The 19,193-nt window shown below is 38.1% G+C and overlaps 1 protein-coding gene across 1 annotated transcript in view; it reads left to right on the top strand.

Moving 5' to 3' along the window:
- Window positions 1-19,193, top strand: part of ANKRD33B (ankyrin repeat domain 33B) — a 106,006-nt gene that overhangs the window by 71,831 nt on the left and 14,982 nt on the right. The gene's annotated exons all lie outside the window — the stretch shown is intronic.

Raw genomic sequence — 19,193 nt, 5'->3', positions numbered from 1 at the left:
TGTGTGTGTGTGTGTGTGTGTGTGTGTGTGTGTGTGTGTGTGTGTGTAATCCATGCTACTAGGGGAGGCTGGGGGTGATGGATCACTTGAGTTAGGAAGTTCTGCATACAGTTGGTCTAAAGCCAATAAGGTGTCTTTTGCACTGTCTGGCACCAATATGGTGGGCCCTTAGGATGTTGTATGGGGAGGGGCCAGGCTGCATAAGAGGAGTGAACACAGAGTGGGTCAAAGCTTCCCTGTTGATCAGGAGTAAGGTTGGGCTCAAATGTCTGCTGGACTTCCTGCCTGGGCAAGATAGGGAGGACCCAGGCCAATAAATGACTAATTCATGTAAAGCACTTTGCAAACCTTAAATAGCTATATGATATCATTATTCCCAGTTCAGCTATTTAATCCTCTGCTGTGGCTAAGGCTTACACTCATTAAGTTCAGATTTTTTCCTGTGTGCTCAAAACACTTAGAACGCTTGAAAAATCTGTTTAGAATTGCCTTCAGAGGCAGTTTGTAGGTTATACAGGAAACGTCAGTCATTGCTTTATATGTCTATATTGTAGGCCAAGACTGACAGAAGCCCTAATATTTTCAGTTTGAGATTGGAATAAAATGAGGCACTCCTAGTCTATTGAACAATTCACAAAGAAGATTTACTTAGCCATGACAGGGGAGGGATATTTAGCAAGGACACTGTGATTCAGGTACAGATAGCTCCCCTCTCTCTGAGTTGTTGCCCAGGACAAAGATCAAGGAGGGATCTGTGCTCTTCCTGGTTGTTCTCTTAGAGACCAAGGACTGATGTTAGCAGCCTTTGGTTCCCTGGTTAAATCAGTCTCAAAAATAATTTCAGTAACTTTTAAGGAAAATAACTAGCCCAGCCCACATACCTGGGATGCTGGTGGTCATCCCTGTTACTTTTCCCCACCCTCATGCAGACTTTTAGAGGTCTTGTAGAGTAGTGGTGTCAAACTCAATTAGAAACTGATCCTGCAGTATACTATGTCGTATCACATTTTTGTTGATTTTGTTAAACTTTTCCCAATTCCATTTTAATCTGGTTCGCAGGTCTCTCAAGCTTTGCTGGTATTTTGATGCCTCTGTTCTAGGGGATCTTCTGCCACTTAAATGACTTTAGGACTGGTACTACCACCCTGACCTTGGGGATACCAGAGGCCTAGCAAAGGCATCAATGAAGGAAGAGAAACCAAGCCATAAAGATAACAGCCCAAAAGACAATAAGCCAAGTAATCGCAGACTGAGAGAGTGACAGAATATGGGAGAATGAAGATCAGAAATTCCAGAATTCATTGCCCTATTCTGCAGTCCCATGACACCAGCCTCCTTGCTGTTCCTTGAATATCAAATTACAGCTCTCAGTTCTGAGGATTTTTACTGGCTGTCCTCCCCTACTCAGATCTCCTCCTCCTGATTTCTCTGGCTTTCTTCAAGTCTCAGCTAAAGTCTCATTTTATGCAAGAAGTCTTTCTTACTTAGTTTTAGTGCCTTCTCTCCGAGACTACTCCCAATTTATCCTGAATATAGCTTGTTTGTAGATGTTATTTGCATGTAAATAAATGCACTTGTTTAGATTGAGGTCTTAGTCTTTGCAGTCAGTCAGACATAGTTAACTAGCATTTATTGAGCATTTACTATGTGCCAGGTACTGGGCCAAGCACCGGAAATACAAACAAAAACCAGACAGACCCTCGCGGTTTAATGGGGGAAGACTACATGCAAATAACATATACAAACAAACTATATATAAATGCAATATAAAGATATACACACACACACACACACACACACACACACACACACACACATACACACATGCAAAATCTGGTCCATGTGGTGGGTGATGTTACATCTTTTGTTGTTGTTCAGTTGTTTCAGTCTTGCCTGACTCTTAATGACCTCTTTTTGGAGTTTTCTTAGCAAAGATACTGGAGTGGTTTGCCCTTGCCTTCTCCAGCTCATTTTTACAGATGAGGGAACAGGCAAACAAGGTTAATTGACTTGCCCAGGGTCACACAGCTAGTAAGTGTCTGAGGCTGGATTTGAACTCTGGTCTTCCTGACTCCAGACCTGGCATTCTATTCTCTGTGCCTGCCACCTTGCTGCCTCTATGCTACATCTTAGCAGTTTATAAGTTCCAAGGCAACCCTAGATGCCATTCTTCCCAAGGAAGACATGGGAGCTAACAAAGGGACTTTCCTGAGGTTACTGTGTACCCCTAGGTTTGTTCTCTGGCTGTCAAGTTCATTGTGATTACACCTGAGCCTTAGTGCTGGGTCAGCTATGACTGCCCTGCATTTCAACTGTTTTTGTTGCTAGTGGTTAAATGGTTTGAAAAAAGTGATAATATAGCTCATTTTTGCCCTTATTTTCATTACATATTTCATATGAAATATTTTATATTTCAGACACTAGTCAATATGAAGAAGTGTTTTTTGCCATGATTTGTTTATTTTTTTAATATTTAACCTCTGATCCTGCTCATTAGCTATCATATTGATTAGTAAACGGCTAAGTTTATACCCAATGCTACTTAGAGCCTTTTTCGAGGAATACTGCTGACCATGTCAGTGAAACTTCAGGAATAGACCCAGAAGATTCGTGACCCTAATGTAATTTTTATGTAATTTTGGGGGAGTAAAATATAAGAAGACTGGAAATCTAGGAAGGGGCCAAGTTGTGAAGGGCTTTAAGTGCCAAACAGAAGATTTTACATTTAGCCCTAGAGATAATAGCCACTTCAGTTCATTGATTGGGGAGGAGAGGTGAAATATTCAGATGTGCTTTAGGAAAATAGCTTTGAGAGCTGAGGACATTGATGGATTGAAGGGGGAAGAGGTTTAAGGAAGGCGGATGAGTTAAAAGACTGTTACAGTAGTCTAGGCAAGAGGTGATGAGGGTCTATGTACTAGGGTAGTGGTTTTGAGAGTGGCGTGAAGGGGATAGAAATGAGAAATGATATGAAGGTAGAAATGACAAGATTTGACAGCAGATAGGACTTGTCACGTATATGAGATTCAGGAGTTCAGGGTGACACTGAAATTTCAAACCTGAGTGACTGGGAGAAGGGTGCTGGCAATGATAAGTGGAAAGGTGAAAAGGGAAGATTTTAGTGGGAAAACAATGAATTGTGTTTTGAACATAGTAAGTTTAGAATAACTACTGGGGATCCAGTTAAGATGTCCAAAAGGAACTGATGAAATAAGACTGGAGCTCAGGAGACAGACTAAGTCTGGATATGTGGATCAGGGAATCATCTGCATTGACATAATTGAACCCATGGAGGTAATGAGACAGTCAAGTGAGGTAGTATAGAGGGCAAAGAGAAGAGGGCCCAGGTTAGAGCATTGAGAAACCCCTGCAGTAAGTTGGCATGGCCTGAATGAAAGAGTTGTGGGGTGGGGGAGAACCAGGGGACAGTATCTAGGAGAGGAAGGTGATCAACAAGGTCAAGTGCTACATAGAGCTTAAGGATGTAGAGGATTGGAAAAAGGAAATGAGCATTGGTAACTTTGGAAAGAGTAGATGAAATTGAATGATGAGGTCAGAAGCTATATTGCAGAGGATTGGAGAGAGAGGGAAAAAGAAAGAGAGGAGAAAGTGGAGCAACTGAATAAGATAGCTTTCTCATTTAGCTGCAGAGGTGAAAAGAGATATAGGACAATAGTTAGTGGGGAAGGTAGAATAAAGTGAGGATTTTTTAAAGGATGGGGGATAATGTATGTTTGTAGGCAGCAGAAAGGAACCATTAGAAAAGGAGAGATGAAAGATCAAGAGAGTGGGGATGATATTAGGGACAATCTATTGGAGACAGGATGGGAGCAAAGAGATAAAGGGGAAGGAACAGATAGGGGTTTTGTGAGATTTGGCAGAGGGGAGAATGGGGGCTTAATTTTATTTGTCGAGGGAGAAGCCTGAGAGGAAGAGGTGTTACCACGGGGAGGCTTGAGAAAGGGATGAAAAGGTTTGTAATAGCAGCTGTGGTGAGTTGTATAGTGAATCAATTAGGGATGTGTTAAAAAACTGACTCAATGCAGTGAGGGTGCAGTTGAAATTATGGAACATAATTTGTAGCGGACCCAATCAATATGGTGGCTTTTTGTTTGTTTTCTCTGACTCCACTCAGCAGCAAATTCATACAAGTTAAGAATAATTTGCAGTTAGGGTTTGGCAAGGTGTTATTGTCCATCTGATATGGATATAAAGGGATTTGAGTGTAGAAGATGGAAAAGAGTTAAACTGATTCACCAAGAGGTCAGGATATTGAAAGGCAAAAAGTGTAGATAGTGCTGAGGTGATGACTTGGGGAAGAACTGGAGAGTGGAGGCAATGGAGGTCTCAGTGAGAATAAAGAATAGGGTTAGGGATCATAAGGCACAGGGAAAGATGGAACAATGAAAGATTTTGATCAGGTATAAACATTTTAGTTCATTAACTTGTAAGTGGAGCACTTGTGGCTTCAGAAAAGGTCAAGGGTATGACCATCTGTGTAGGGCTGATGGGGAGGGAATAGGTCCTGGTAATTTAGGAACTAGTACAGGGGTAGGGAACCTGTGGCCTTGAAGTCACAAGTGAGGCTCTTTGACTGAATCCAAATTTCATGAGTCAAAGGGCTGCACTTGAGAACCTAGAAGTCAGGTTCCCCTCCCATGAACTAGGAAGTTAGTGTAGTTGAGAGCATCAATATGTATCAAGTAACTCACTGTGCCTTATCCAGATTTGAAGAGCGTGATATCTATGTATTTACCTAAGTTATTGTAAGAATGTTATGCTGCTCAGAGCCAAATACAGATCCCTGGGGTTTTCTGGTAGAGGCTTTCTAATCTGGTCCTCTGACCAGTTTTGAATCCATAGAGTTGAATTAAAGTCTCTACATACCTATCTCTCCATCTTCTCCACAAGAAAAGCATTGATAATGCTTTATCAAAAGCTTTGCCAAAATCTAGGTAAGCTATTTTCTCAGCATGCTTCTTATTTCCTGGTTTAGTAATCCTGTCAAAAAAAAAATGAGTTTAGTCTGTCATGACTTGTTTTTGATGAAACCTTGCTGGTTCTTTGTAATCACTGCTTCCTTTTCTAGATGTTTTGCTTGTATTCTATAAATTATTTAGCCTAGTAAATGTTTAATGCTTCTGGGAGTTAGAAAGCTACAGAAACGGGTGGAATTGGGTGGCCCGTGGACAAATTCTGCACAAGTACTCTGCAGGGGAGCTGCCAGTGGATTTTGTTAGACACATAATACCCTCTACAAAATTTTCCAGGAATATTGTCCTGAACTCTTTAGTGGTGTTGGGTATTGGTTTTGTAACTGGAACAAATGTCCCCCAAGGACAAAGCCAAAACCACCTTGCTTTTTTTTTACTTGGGAAAAACTAAATTCTGTGAGCTAAATAATTTGAAGTCATGAATATTTAATCATTGTTGTATCCCCACGTTGACTCATACATAGTGGGAACTCAATAAAAATGTGTTGAATGAATAAAAAGTAAAAAATTCATACAGTATCCAGTTGAATATGGAGACCCTCCATACTTTTGTATTTCTTGTAGTTGTGTTGAATTATCAGGTGCCTATAAAATTAGAGATGGAATTCTGTTGACTTCTTGAAACAGAATTAGGAAATAAGTTTATTGAGCTATGTTTTGGAAGAGAGGGGAAAGGTGTTCAGTAAATATTAAATACTGTTTCACCCAGTTCTCAATTAAGTGAAGTAAAATGGAAAGCTTGTATAAAGAATTCTGAGGTAAAGGGGACCAAATTGAATCAGTTTCAACCTCCTTTCCCATATCTAACTTCACCTCTGTTTGAGAAAGCTTTTACACAGGACATTAAAATATGAAAATGGACTGGTCTTTTTCTGTTTGCTTTTCTGTTTCCCTCGCTTCCTTTCATGACATGTAGGTGTTGAAATGGCCAAAAGATGTGTAGCAACAGAAAGAACAGAGGCAAAGAAGAGTCCCTGAATAACTAGTTGATGTCTATACTACTTTAAGTACTACTAATGTTAGTATTATGTAAACAGTGCTAGGTGGCTCAGGGCATAGAGCACTGGTCTTGGAGTCAGGAAGATCTGAGTTTAAATCTGGCCTCAAACTGTTGTTTGTCCTTTGTTCTTTAGGAGGACTAATGCCATCTGGAGGGTGATGTCTTGACTTGCAAGTGAATTGGATTTAAGTGAGGCAGAACTGTGCAAAGTCATCAGCCTCACTCTCCTCCAGAGTTATCAGAGTCCAATGGCAAGACATAAATCAAGATGACTGGCAATGGCCCAGGATGCAATTGGAGACCTTGGCCTTTTTGAGCTAATGTCTTTACTCGGGTCTCAGTTTGTCTGAGGCAAAGCCCATTCAGTTATTAAAGGCTAGGTTAGAATTGAAACAAAAGATGGCCTAGTTTGTCTTCCCAAAAAAATCAATCTGGGAGGAGAAGACCTCCAGAGTTTCTGGCCAGGACAGAAAACGATTGCTATTTGTACTCAATCTGAGCCGTCTGGCCTCAAACACTCACTATCTGTGTGACCCTTGGGCAAGTCATTTTACCTCTGTTTGCCATAATCCATTGGAGAAGGAAATGGCAAAGCACTCCAGCTTCCTTGCCAAGAAAACCCCATGGAAAGATTGGTGTGTGAGAGTCTGTGGGCTCACCAAGAGTCAGACATGACTGAACAACAATCTCTGCTATATTTGCTTCCTTTTTAACACCAAAATATGAAGAGAAATTTCCTTCCTAATTTCCACAAGAATAGTGTTAGTGTTTCCACTTTTCTACATTAATAGGAAGTTAATAAACGGTATTGCCTTATGCTCACTACCTTCTTTACATAAGGGTCAAAATATTAAATTGAATAAGGCCTTTATAGGGTTAGGATTGAGATTGGGCCTGTGATTAAACTGATAAAGCAAACTCTCACATGAGGAAACTGAACAAGTAGGTAACTTATAGGCTTAATGAGTTGCCCAGACAACTGAAAGTTTAATTGACTCGGCCAGCCTAGGTTCACACAGCAGTATTTATCGGAGGCAGGACTGAACACAGGTCTTCAGGCTTTGAGGCTACCTCGATACTCACCATAGCACCTAACACTCAAACATTATATAGATGTCAGTTATTATTCCAAGAACCTCAAGTGTGGTTTGTCTTGCTCTTGGGTAGGACCCTCTTGGCTTAAAGGATGAACCCTTTAGGATAGGTTCTGAGCCCTGGGAGAAAAGACAACAGTCTTTATTTATCCAGAATCCTTCTCTGTCTTGAATCTTCTGTGAGCTCCATAGATTCTGGTCTTTTTTTTTTTTTTTTTAAGATTGTGTTTTCCTATCTTGCCCGGGCTGGAAGTACGGAGGCTACTCATAGGTCTAATCAAGGGATCTTTGACCTGCTCTGGTCCTATCTGGACCAGTTCACCCTTTCTTATACAACCTGGTGGCTCTTTCCTGGGGGAGGGGAGGGTGGTGAGTTAATACATTACTGCCAGACTTAATGCAGACACCATATTGGCCCACTGCATCTCAGAACTTCTGAGGTCAAGAAATTTGCCAGTCTCAGCCGCCCCAGTAGCTGAGAATAAAGCTATGAGTCACCAGGCTTAGCTGATTATGATCTTTTAAGAAAAAAAAAGTTATTTAAAAAAATATTGTTTTTACATCACCTGTATTTCTCTTCATCTTCCCACTTCCAACTCACAAAGAGCTATTTCTGAATTGTTCAAAAAAGAAGAAAAGAAGAAGAGGGGAAAAATGAGCAAAACCAATCAATACTGAAAGAAAGCTGTCATTATCTGTAATGTTTCACACCTGGGAAGGCAAATAATCTTCAGTCTCTTCTTCAGGACCAAGCTTATTCTAGAGCAGTGGTTCTTAACCTGGTGTATGTGAATTTAAAAAAATTTTTTTTTTGATAATTATTTCAATATAATTTATTTCCTTTGCATTCTTATATTTTATGATTTTAAATATTCTGAGAAAGGCCTCGTTGTCTTCACCAGACTTCCATAACACATAAAAAGTTAAGGACTCCATTTCTAGAGGCTAATTGTTTCCTACAGTCATCTTTCTCTGTGATTCAGTCCGGGACAGCCTTTATGGCTAAAGAAGGGATTTTTACAGATATCCTACGTATGGTTTACTAAAGAGTGAATTCACTCGACTAATGTCGCCAGTAAAGACTGGTTAAATAATTCACAAACTGTTTCTTTTTTTTCTTTTTTTCTTTTAAACTTAAATATTAAAACTTAAATACAAAATAGGGAAAGAAAAAAATTGCCATTTGTGCAACAGAACATAAGAGAGATTCAAAATATACAGCAATAAATTTCCATTTCAAAAAAGCCTATGTAATAAATACTAATCTTTGCTTCCTTTTAAGTTTTCTTTTGTTCTCTGCTGTGCACTTTTTACTTTGCCCTTTCCCCCTTCCCCTCCAAATCAATGAAACTTTGATTTCATTGACATTGGAAATTCCATGCATTTATTAAACACAATTAATCGAAGATATATTTATACACTCACATATATATAACACATCATTTAATAACAAGCATTTAAATTATATGCTTTAGTATATGCAAGGCACTATGCTTGGTCCTGGGGATCCAAATATTTCTATATAGTGGGTCCTCATTAGTTATTTGTTGATGTGTAAGATGCTGCTGACCAATCTCTCTCCATTTTCATAGAGAACCAAACCAAATGAAACCATGAAAGCTATAGCAGCATCAGAAGGAACCTTGGCAGTAAAAGTGATTAGACACTGAAATTACTAAATATGGAATTTCTAACCTTACAAGTCTCATGAAACTCAGGTTAACTAACTTTATTTTGTTAATTAGTTTAAAATTTTGCTTGCTTGGTGTGAGGGATATACTATATGCAATTCTAGAATGTCAGAACTAAAAGGAAGCTTCAAAATCATTTATCTCCCTTATTTTATGTGTGAGAAAACTGACTCAGAAGGTAAATGACTTGCCCTATGAACTTGACATACACTTTTCTTTTGCTCATACACATTATCTTTTTATTTCTTGAGTTCCATCTCTAGGCTCCTATGATTTTATTAATCATACAATCAATTCAGTTAAATTAAATAAACATTTCTTAAACATCTGTTTTATGTGAGACATTAGGTTAGGTTCTGGGGAAACAAGGATAAAAATTTGAATAATGTATGAAAAATTAATACAGATAAACAGGGTGCTTTGAGGAGGTGGACTAAAACATTGTGTTAATATAAATGAAAAATTATGTGGAAGTGTGCACACATTGGGGAGGGGGAGACTGCAGGAGGGATCTTTTTCTTTCCTAGACCACTCAAGGTGGGGGAGGTTCCTACAGATCCTGTTAAATTTGCATGCTTTTTTCCCCCCCAAGCCATTTCAACATCTTTTTTTTTCTTTTTAAACTTAATGTTGCTGCCCAATCCCTCCTCAGATTTCCTTGTATATTTTGTATCCTCTCCCCCCACCCCAGTAATGTAAATTCTCAAGGTCAGGGGTATTTCAGTTTTGGTTTTGTGTCTTTTCTCATTTCTGTTTCAGACCAGAACTTTGATTTCATTGACATTGGAAACTCCGTGCATTTATTAAACACTGATTTGCTATTTTCCAGGATCTAGGGATACAAATGCAAAGAATGAAACAATGTCTACTCTCTGGGTTGAATTACAACCCGTGGTAGGACCCTCCAGAACTTGCTTTTGCTGACATAGCTTTCGTGAACCCAGGATCACTTCTGTGTCATGATCAAGCCTCAAAGTAGGACTTCTGCAGAGAATTAATTGAAAAATAGTTCATTTAATACTTCCTCAGGATCATAGACTTAGAGCTTAGAAGGGACCTTAGAGGGCATCTCATCTTAACACCCTCCGATGGAGAAACTAAGGCCCAGAGTGATAAATTGGCTTGCCCAAGGTCACACAGGTGTCAGAGATGGGATCTGAACCCTGGGCCATTGATTTCAAATCTATTGCTCTTTCCATTCTACCTCTCCTAGAGCTATATGCTCTCCATGGATTCAGAATTTTAGGTGTGGTAGGAACCTTGGAGATAAATACACTCTAAACATCCGTCCTTTTGTGGCACGCGCGCGTGTGTGTGTGTGTGTGTGTGTGTGTGTGTGTGTGTGTGTGTGTGTACACAGGCAAAATAATTAGGCTAAAACCACATAGCTAGTTCCAAAGCAGAGACTAAAATATAACACTCCTTACTCGAAGGCTAATATTCTCAGTACTGCACCATATTGCCTCTCTTCTTGTAATTAATTTTTTAAATATACATTAAAAATTCTGAACTTAAAAACTAAAAAACCTACCCATAATCATACATGAAATAGAATGGAAGACGAGGTTTATAAACTTGCCAAGATTTCTGTATTATAATTATAGCATCACTCAAGGAATTGTGCCTTCATCTTTAATATGTACTTTCAAAGGTCATAATTGGGAAAGTGGAGATGACAGAGAAGACAAAAGAAGGTTTTGGCCTTTTGGACCACTTTTTTTTTTTTTTAAGAATGTGGTCTGGACACTTGAATCATTATTCAAGGTATATTCGTATTTTTCACTTCATCATCAATCATCCAGTGTAAAGTTGCAAAGCATTTTACTTACGATACCTCACTTGATCTTCTTGTTGACATGTTCTTTTTTATGACTTCACACATTACTTCATACATGTTTGTTTTTATTTTCCTCGTGGCAGGGACTGTATTTCCTAGCTTTTCTTTGTTCCAGCAGGTTCTTTTATGGTGCTTTCTCAGGGTAAGAGCTCAATGAATGCTTGTTGACTTCCTTGTTGTTTTCCTGCCAGGATATAATAGTTTTACATTTATAGAGTGCTGTACAATTTACAACATGCTGTTTGGTGTCCAAAGCCCTTCACAACCTGGCCCTTCCTACTTTTCTAGTTTTCTTACATCTTACTTCTCCAACCCCCTTCCTCACCCTAACCTTCACTATGTGATCCAGGGACACTTGCCACCTTGCTCTTTCTCAAAGAGGTCACTTCATCTCCAGATTCCAGGCGTTTTCATTGGCTGTCTGCCCGTATTTGAAACATTTTCCCTTCTCAGCTCAGCTTCCTAACTTCTCTGACTTTCTTTAAGCCTCAGCTAAATTCCTGCCCTCTTCAAGAAAGTCTTTATTGATTCCCCCTTAACAATAGCACCTTCCCTTTGTTGATTATCTCCAATTTATTCTTTATATAGCTTGTTTGTATATAGTTTGTGTAGTGTCTTTACCATTAGACTATGAACTCCTTGAGAGCAGAGACTCTTTTGCCTATTATATTCCCAGCACTTAGTACAGTGCCTAGAACATATTAGTCACTTAATAAATGCTTTTTGACTGATTGGCTGACATTTGATCACCATATAAAATTTAGAAAGTAGCTTATCTGAGATAAGAAAGGAACTTAGAGAGGTCAATCAGCTTACCCCAGTTCACATGGTAGTGAGTGGCAGAGGAGACCTTTTTTATAAAGGGTTTATTAATTAGTGCATGGCCTGACACAATGTGCTTAAAAATGCTTATTTCCTTGCTTCTAACCCAAAAACAAGTGGTATTTCCATTAGTCCATACTGCCTTTTATGATTTTATTACAGCTAATAGTAGTATATATAATAGAGTATTCAGTTTGTTCCCTTTTTGTAAATGAATGCTGAGATTCCAAGGACCTTCTGCTATATGTTTATGCTTCCTTTATTAATCAGAAAAGTTATGGGTAGACTGAAATGCTTAGTTTTCAGCTAAGTTTCTCAGTTTCTTATTTTTTTATCACCATCGTTTGCCTTAAAATAATAAAATTAGGGAGTATTTTCTGCTTTTATAGGTTTCTACAATGGTTAGCAACTTGTGCAAATGTAGGTATTTGATTACAGTTTCATTGCTGTATAGGTAATTATAGGGTTTTCTCATTAGCAAATAATCTTATAACCTTAGCGTCTACTTGTTAGCTAAGAGGATCTGTAACTTAATGATTAATTGTAAGTTTTTTTAAAAGGGTGAGCTATTTTTAAAGGCATAGTTTCTATATTGTTTTCTCTGCAATGGTGACTTCTTTGCTAGCAATACTTTAAGAAAATAAATGACCCATTTTAATGATTTATAAGGCTAGTAAATTAAATAATTTGTGTGATATTTTTATTTATAAGACCTTTTTCACTTTAAACCAGTGTGTGTATATATGTGTGTACATATATTCATATACATATGTGTGTACATATATATGCATGTACATAATATATATACATATATTTGCTATACTTGCCATTTTATCGTTAATAGCTATTTTATAGATTTTGCTTGCTCTCTCCTCACTGGAAAGGAATTTCTCCTTGCTTACCATTTTGTTAGTAGATACCTATTTCCAGTTAAAAAACATTTTGATCTTTCTTAGAGATACCTTTATACTTATGTGAACACTGTGCTTTACAAAGAAAATTAAAGATCTATAGGAGGTCCCATGAAGTGCATTTCTTTTTGTTTGATTTTGTTCCTGAAGCGTTCAGGGCCATCCATCCATTTTCTGATTGTTTATGTTTAATCATGGTGAGCCCAGAAATTATTAAAAAAAAATGCTTGTATTGGCTTGGTATTTTCTTCTTTTGATATTGATCTCAGTTAAAATTGAAACTGTCTTGTCAGCAGAGGCTTAGAAAGAGAATTGGATTATGAGGCAGAACACTGGTTTCAAATCAGCTCTCTACCTCTGTGACCTTAACTTCTCCTAGACTTTTCTTTCTTCCTTTGAAATGAGGTAATTTGACTCAGATTATCTTTCATATTGCTGCTAGCTGTGTGTCGTATAAGCTGAGCTACAGACACTGATTAATGAGTGCTTTGTCCCAGCACGCTACTGTTGGTATATAGTCACCAAGATATACTGTTCAACATATGTTTTGTCACATGAAAATGTCTTGGTGTTTTATATGTATTTTTGATGGTGAATTAATAAAAAATAAAATAGGAATCTCATCTATTTATTGAATGACATAAATTCCTATAGAAATTATGCACTTTGAGGCAGTGACATGTAGTTGGGAGGTAGGAAGTATTGGAAGAATAGGCAAGACTCATTAGTTACCTTTTTGTTTTCATGCTATGAAAAGCCCAGGTTTTATGTACTATGTGGCAGGACAGGCTGGGACATATTCACATGTGCTCAGTCACGCAGTGAAACTCAATATGTTCTATCAGTTTTGTACCAGGAGTCTGGCAAACCTTGGAATACTAAGGTTTCTAATTCTGTTTTCTTCAGTGCTATTTACTTTGTTGGTATGCTCTGCTTAAATTTTAAAGTACACCTCATAAGCATGTCAACCATCCAGAAAGTTTTTGCTATGTATATGGTGAGATCACTTGTAAATCTCACATATCACCTTTACTGTAAAAGAGATAAGAAAGCATATAAACTCTATCTTGGCTGAATAATTCATGGTTAGGACAGAGCTTGAGCCCCTCACATGTACTAAATTGTTTGTACTAGGACTGCTATCTGTCTGGATGTATGGATCTCATTACAAACCCATTTATGATTCCTCTGATAGGGGGAGAACAAGATCTTTCAATAGGTTGCTGGTTTTGCTTAATGAATTGGGATACTTTCACAGTATCCAAATCGACTATCAGCTATAAAACCTGTTTCACCCAGTGAAGAACTACCTGTCCCCAACAACCAGACACGTGGAATTTAGATGAAGAAGATGAACCTGATAATACAGAGAGCAAAAACAAGGCTCAGCATGAGAAGGAAAGAGCCCAGAAAAGTAACCTTTCTGAAGTAAATTCAAGCTGAAGTAAATGGCCTCATTTTTTCATCTAGAAATCAAGTTGAATTTATCTACTAGAAGGAAAGTATGGAATGTCCAAAGCATGAAATGCTCTTGAGAAGTATCAAGTATAATAGGTATATCTGTAGGCATCTGAAAGTAATTGGTCATTGTGATACTAGGGTTATAACTTGAATATAACAAATATTGTTGCTATACTTAAGAACAGGGCAGCAGAGATTTTTTTTTTTAATCCATAACTGTAAGCAACACTGGTCTCAAAGGGAAGAAATGATTCAAGAAAAAAAAAAGCCAACAGTTGGTTAATTCTGAGACTTAACCACTATTGCATATTAAACTTTGTTTAATGAAAAAATGTAATTAAAGTAATGGTATGAGTTTCTTTATTTGAAAAATAAGTTTTCTGTAGTCAGTAAAGCTGAAATAAAAGATATTTGTTGAGTCTTCAAATAAAGGGAATGATATTCAACCTTTTGAATATTGTTTGAAGTTGAAAAAGCTTCACAGAAATCATTTTTTAAAGTAACCAAAAACTTTTTGGGACAGTACAAGGCAGAAGACTATCAAGAAATTGTCAGTGATCTTCTCAAAACTATGAAGCTATAGGTTCTTGAATATGCATTTAGATTTTTTGGAAAACCTACATGCAATAGGTGATAAGCATAGGTAATTTTTTCTTCCAAAAGTTAATGGTGTACATGTCCTTTGACTCAGTGATAGCACTACTAAGCCTATACCTCCAAAAAGATCAAAGAAAGCTCTTTTTACAGTGGTAAAGAATTGGAAACTAAAGAAGTACCCATCACTTGGAATGGCTGAACAAGTTATGGTATATGAATGTAATGGAATACTAATCATGCCATAAAAAATGAACAACCAGATGGTTTCAGAAAAGCCTGGGAAGATTTCTAGAGAATAATACAGATTAAAGTTAGCAGAATGAGGAGAAAAATTTTATACTGTGACATCAATGCTATAACAAGAACAATTCTGAGATTTAGTAACTCTTATAAACAAAATAATCTACCATGATTCCAGAGGACTGATAAAGTAGAACACTGTCCACCTCCTAAAAGAGAGATTTGTGTATTAATATGCAGAATAAGAAATGTATTTTTGGATGTAGCCCCAGTGTGGCAATTTATATTGCTTAACTGTGCTTATTTGACACAAATTTTCTCTGTGTGTGTGTGTGTGTGTGTGTGTGTGTGTGTGTGTGTGTGTATTAAGTTGGTTGGGAGCAAGTGGAAGGGAGGGAAAATATGCTTGGTAAGTGAAAAAAATTAGACATATTTTAAAGATGAGAATCCTCACAATGGAAAAGTTATAAAGGGCAGGTAAAGATCCAGCGTGCTGACTGATTGCTGTTGGACACTGAGAAGTGATGTTTCCACAGCAGGAAATTATAAGTAGCTATAGTTGTTTTTAGGTAAGATAAAAAAAAAGCATAATTTTGTTTAGTGAAAAAAAGTTTTTAATACATAAAATGAATTCCCCTGAAAACAATGGGGTGATATATAGCATCTGAATCCACCCGCTTAATCAACATGAAACACTGTAAAATTCATTTATTTTTATATAAATGACAAAAAAACTGGAACTTTTTGGGGTTGTTTAAAATTTTCAATACTTAAACATTATGTCTACGTTTTTTTTGTAGAGAATAGAATAGAGAAGAGAATATTTATAGCAGCTTCTTGGTTCTGTGATCTATTATCTTTCCCTGCTCATTATCCTCTGTGTTCTATGTTTTTTTTTTCTTTGAATAAGAAGTGACAATGAAAATTATTTGAAGCTGGGCAGACAGATCTCGTGAGATTCCCTGTCCTTGCCTTTACTTTCCATGTTGGCTTTAGCTTTCATAGACCACATCAAAATAATATTGTTCTGCCTCTCAGTGTGGTCCTGATCATCATTTACTTAAGATCCCCCTCAAGTCTGTTTTCCCATTTGCTACTATAGTTATAAAATTCTCAGTTAAAACTATTTTTCTATGTTCTGTTTTCATCCTTTTCAGGATAAGTGGATTACATACTTCTCCCTTGTGCTTGAGTTATGAAGTTTCATTAGTAAAGTCTACAGTTCCCCCTACTGGCTTCATTTGGAGAACTACAGATTTGGCAACCAGATTCAGAGTACTGATTTTTAGAAAAACCTGAGTTAGAGAATATTATTATATTCTTATGATAGTGCTAGACTGATGATAGTAATTTATATATTTTTGAAATTGGACATTTATGTGTATTGGTCTATATGACCAATCTATACTGTCTTCTTCAAGTAAGGAAAAACATTAAAGGGTACTCACTCAAAAACATACACACCATGGAATTATTGCATCAATAATAATATTATAAAAATGATATACATCAATAATTCAACCAAGCAAGCAAGCATTTATTAAGTGCTTAAGGTGAGCCAACACTCTGTGTGTGTGTGTGTGTGTGTGTGTGTGTGTGGGCACGCACGTATTTTTTTTTGTGTGTGTGTGTGTGTGTGTGTGAGGCAATTGGGGTTAAGTGACTTGCCCACAGTCACACAGCTAGTGAGTGTTATGTGTCTGAGGCTGGATTTGAACTCAGGTCCTCCTGACTCCAAAGCTGGAGCTCTATCCACTGTACCACCTAGCTGCCCCTTAAATATTTTTTATTGGATGAACTTATGAATGTGTATAGAATGCCAATGTGATGTTCCTACCAATTATAGAAAATAATAATAGCTAGCATTTATAGTGTGATATCTCATTTTATCTTCATGAGTACCCTACTGTGCCCTTTTTATAGATGAAGAAATTAATAGCAGACAGAAGTTAAGGGACTTGCCCAAGGTCACACAACTAGTAAGTATCTGAGTTTGGACTTGAACTCAGGTCTTCTAGACTGCAGGTCTTGTGCACTCTATCTCCAGTGCTACTTAGCTGCCCCCTGAAAAGTAATGAGTAGGATCAGACACTACTTGTAAAAAACATTTTCTTTATTAGATTATACCTTGACTTAAAAAGTTAGATTTATTTTTGCCTCTGTCTCTCTCACTCTCCTCCATACCACCCTCACTTCCCACCATGTACCTAGTTAAACACATTATTACATGTACTTAACAAATCTTTTAAAATAAAATAAATTAATAGATTCAGGCTGGATAATATGACTTTGTGTTGCTAAGACAGATGATGCAAGAGCTCAGCCAGGTAGTCCAGTGTCTTTAGGAGGATCCATGATTTCTCCCCCCCCCCCCAAAAAAAAAGCCTGCTGAGGCACTCCAGGAGGTTCAGGTCACAGCCGAACTGTAAGCCATCTTGTGATGATTTGATTGCTCCAACCTGTTTGCCTTTGGTTCTTATTTCCTGCTCCATTCAGGTGCCTTCATACTCAGTGCTTGTTGGACCCAGTTATGGGTTATGACTTGTCTTTCTGATTTTTTTTTTTTTTTGGCTGGGCAATGGGGTTAAGTGACTTGCCCAGGGTCACACAGCTAGAAAGTGTTAGGTGTCTGAGGCCGGATTTGAACTCGGGTCCTCCTGAATCCAGGGCCATTGCTCTATCCACTGCGCCATCTAGCTGCCCCCGGAATCATTTTTTTTTTTTTTTTTTGTGAGGCAGTCAGGGTTAAGTGACTTGCCCAAAGTCACCCGGCTAGTACATGTCAAGTGTTTGGTCTGAGGCCAGATTTGAACTCAGGTCCTCCTGACTTCAGGGCCGGTGCTCTATCCACTGTGCCACCTAGCTGCCCCTTCTTTTTGATTTTTTTCCTCCTGACTTCAGTCACCTGGCTTTGTCATGCTGCTTGGCCTTCATTCCTCTTCAGGATGTACTCTTGAATCTTCAGACGTTCTCTACCATAACGCAGAAGAAACCTCTTCTTCGAGGAGGCTCACCCTACCCCTGGACTTCACTCACAGGCTGGAGATGCAGGCTCTCCCTCTGATTGGATGTCTCCTCCCAGAACCTCTCTTTCAAAGTGGAACCAACCATGTCTTCATTTATCTCTAGGCCAGGCTTCTGACTCTACTAGGCTTTCTCTACCTGCCTGGTACCTTCATCTCTTCTTTTCCTAGACTTTTTCAACTTCCCTTTATGTGTGGTCTTCCCCAGAATGTAAGCACCTCCAAGGTAGGGACTGTCTTTCTTTCTGCTTGTATTTATATTTCCACTGCTTTGCACAGTGTCTGGAACATTGCAGGTGCTTAATAAATACTTGTTGACATGAAAATAGAGGCTATATGATAATAGAAACAGCTAGATGGCATGGTGGTGGATAGAGCATTGGGCTTGGAGTCAGGAAGGACCTGAGTTCGAATTCTGCCTCAGACATTGACTATCTGTGTGCATTGGACAAGTTACTTCACTTCAGTTTGCCTCAGTCTTCTCATCTGTAAAATGGGGATAATAATAGCACCTGACTCCCAGAGTTGTCGTGAAGATCAAATGAGATAATTGTATCATTTAGCACAGGGCCTGCAGAGAGTAAGCACTATATAAATGTTAGGAGGAGGAAGAGGAGGAGGACTGTAGATTAATTTTTGATGTTCACCTTGCTATAGTGAAGGATAATCTAATGATTTATGCACTTGCCACATTATATGATCGTGAGCCAACTCTGGAGGAAATAAAAGGTAGAAGCTGTTTGGTGTGCAAAATAGAAATAAGGAAAATGGTTAATGATAATTTTATAAGAATATGGTTAAAGAATAGCAGGCCATGTGAAAATGATCTCAGGGCTTTAATTGAACATAGCTTTAATATAGGGATATGATGGTTAAGAAAGCTCATGTAATCTTAGTAGTTGCTAATGAAATTTGAACATTCAGGTCATGACAATGAATAGCTCCAGTAATATACTTGTAAGAAGAGAAAGTGGCAAGGAAGCAACTCTTAGCAAAAGCCTCCTTAATTAAGTAGTCAACATCTGGCGTCTCATAGGCATTTTTTTCTGATGGGGAAAACATAAACTCCAAGTTGTTTTTAGCATGGAATGTTCTATGGGCAGAGTTCAACTTGGCAACATATGTTACATTCCACAAAATGGTCTCTGCTCTGCAGAAATGATAGCAATAGAAAGTGTGACTAACTAGTCACCTTGTGCTAGTGGTAAAATTGGCAACATTATGATTTGACATGAAGTAATAATTGTAATAATTCCATTTAACAGTCTACACAGACACACACAGACATAGATACACATGAGGCAGCATGGATAGAGAGCTGGGCCTGGAGTCAGGAAGACCTGAGTTCAAATCCCATCTCTGGCACATCCTGATTGTGTGACCCTAAGAAAGGCATTTAACCTTTTAGGACCTACATCCAGTAAAGGGAGTTGCCACATCTGCGAGTTCTCTCTACCACTGAAATACAAATCCAATCCCTTTCCTCTAAGTGTACACCCTTTCATAGACACATTGGCTTGGCA

The sequence above is a fragment of the Vombatus ursinus genome, unplaced genomic scaffold, assembly GCF_900497805.2.
Source record: "Vombatus ursinus unplaced genomic scaffold, bare-nosed wombat genome assembly UNPS02014791.1, whole genome shotgun sequence".
Classification (NCBI taxonomy): domain Eukaryota; kingdom Metazoa; phylum Chordata; class Mammalia; order Diprotodontia; family Vombatidae; genus Vombatus; species Vombatus ursinus.
The sequence above is the reverse complement of the archived record's forward strand: the minus strand, read 5'-3'. Positions and strand labels throughout refer to the sequence as shown.